The sequence below is a fragment of the Benincasa hispida genome, chromosome 9, assembly GCF_027475165.1.
Source record: "Benincasa hispida cultivar pf3 chromosome 9, pf3_genome.v1.1, whole genome shotgun sequence".
Taxonomy (NCBI): Eukaryota; Viridiplantae; Streptophyta; class Magnoliopsida; order Cucurbitales; family Cucurbitaceae; genus Benincasa; species Benincasa hispida.
In genome coordinates this window covers 65661127-65663871 of record NC_143486.1, presented here as the reverse complement: position 1 = coordinate 65663871, position 2745 = coordinate 65661127, and positions in this window count along the sequence as shown.

Here is a 2745-nt window from a genome sequence, read left to right as displayed (position 1 = left end):
AATTATATTTTCTTTTCCCTTTTTCTCCCCATTTTTATACCATGTAAGTTGACCTTTGTAATTTTTGGTTTATTCATTTGTCTGTTTTTCCTAAACAGAAATTATTAGCTCCAACTCTCTTCTTCATCTTATCTTTATTTGCTTCAATACACAAATTAAAATCACAAGGTGGATTTTATTTATCACTTCATTCGCAATTTCAACTTTCAAGATAAGATTATGTCTTTTAATTCAACTTTTTAATTTTACTAAAATTTTCCAAATAAAACAAGGTGAGTGTGATTTTTATAAAGTAATCCAAATATAAAACTTCACGCTAAGCCTAAACTTTTATTTTTCAGGAAGAAAAAAAATTAGCATTTAAAAATTATGAGGGTTTCACAAACGAATAATACCTTTTAGTCTCTACGTTTTGGTTAGGGATGTTCAAAAAACTCGATTGATCCGAAAAAACGCAATTTAAGTTGAGTTATCAACTCATTTAGGTTGAGTTGGCTTCAAATAAATGAAAATTTTATGGGTTGGATTGGTTCATGGGATCACCTAATATAACCCAAACCAATCTGAACCAACCCAAATTTATTGTTAACTTTAAAATATATTTTTTTATTATAACAAAATTATTTATACATATATTGATTTTAATTTTATTTAATTTCAATATTTTTTTAATAATTTATTCTTCAACAACTCTTAAAAGTAGTTTTTTTGCACTTTAAAAATAATTTTTTCTCTATATGAATTGAAATTGAGTTGTTAATCTTAATTCAATATATAAAAATAATTAAATTAGACTTTTACATATTTACGTTTTGCTTCTTTTTAGAACAAAATCTTAAATAAATAACTCGATTAATCCGAACCAATCCAACCCAAATATTTCATGGTTGGATTGGGTTGGGTTTATTTTTTAATAAGGGTTATTTTGATTGAAGAAGTATTTCAACCCAATCCGACCCAACCCATGAACACTCCTAATTTGGTTCTAGTTTCTGCTTTGTTCATAGGTTTTAAAATACATTTAGTTTTAAATTTTGAGTTTTATTTCAATATAATTCATAAATTTTAAAATGTCACAATTTTAACTTTAAAATTTGAGTTTTGTTTCAATTCCATCTCTTGATTTCAAGATTTTATATTTTTAATCCATTTTCATTTGATCATTTAAGAATTAAATGTAAGGAATATGGTTTTTGAAACTCCATATCAAACACCGATTAAAAGTTTTAGGTACCTTTTTAGCTTTTTTTTTTTACTCCATAAGGAAAAAAAGTACCATGAGATTCGTACTTCTTGAACCACCGACAAATGGACGTGTTTAAAAAGAACAACTCATTAATTTAATGGCAGCAATTATTAACAAATTAAAATTTAATTTAATTATGAATCAAATAATTGCGCAACAAAGTCATTACTGAAATTGCCATATTGTAAGTTGACTCAACTTGTACGAAAAATTAAAGTTACTACTGAAATAATCTATGGTATTAGTTTTTTTTTTTTCCTTTTTGTCTCACAAATTTTTAAACTGTTATCGATTAATCATCACTATTAAATTTAATTAATTATTAAATATTTCTAAAAATTAATTTAATAAATATAAATGTAATATTTAAATTTTAGTCATTTTTAGTTAATATATTTACCATTAATATTAAAGTTATCTTGACTATTTAAAATAAAATTTGATTTTTAATTATTAATATTCTAATTAATTTATATTTATTTAAGTACTTTAAGTAATTAAGTTATTTAGTATGTTTATTTATGTTTAATATAAAAATATTCCTTTTTTTATTTTAAGTGACTAAACAATTGATTGATATAAAAATATTAAATAATGTTATATTAAATTTACAAGTAATTGTTATATTACATTTAATTAAATAACTATTTCATTTTACTATATATATATAATTGGTAAATAAAAGTATTTGTAAATATAGAGGTGTTAGCTAATCAAATTTTGAATTTTTTCTAATTTCATCCTCTTGTTTTATTACACAACTTCTTCTTCCCTTTTTTTTAAAATTTTTTTAATTTTCTTTCTTTTCTTTAGTTTTTCTTCTTTTGTTTCTTTTTTTTTTTATTTTATTTCATTTATCCAGTTTTTGTTCTTTTCTTTCCTTTTTTTTTTTTTATTTTCTTTCCCTTCTCCGATTTTTACTTGTTCTCTTTATTTTTTCTTTCCTTTATTCGGCTTCTTTCCTTTCTTTCTTTCTTTTTTTTTATTTTCTTTCCTTTTCTTCTTCTTTCCTTTCTTTTTTTCTTTTTTTATTTTTTTTTCTTCTTCCGATTTTTTTATTTCCTTTTTTTTTTTAATTTCTTTTCTTCGATTTTTACCTCTTCCTTTTTTTTATTTTTTATATTTTTTTATAATCTTATTTTTCTCTAGTTTTTGTTTCTTCCCTTTTTCTTTCCTTTTTTTCTTTCCTTTTCTTTCTCCACTTTTTACTTCTTCTCTTTTTTTTTTTTTTTAATTTTCTTTCCTTTATCGATTTTTGCTTCTTTCTTTTTTTAATAAAAATTATGAGATTGAGTTTCGTATCCAAAATTTGAAGATATCCAATTCATATAGGACTTAACACCAACATAATCATCAAATTTGATTATTATAACGAAACCCTAAATATAAAAAGCAAATGAAAACAGATTTGAAAAAAACTACTTTTTTATTATGTTTATTAGGTTTTTAGAAATATTTCTTAAAAGTTTGAAATAAGAAACGAGAACCGTTATTAAACA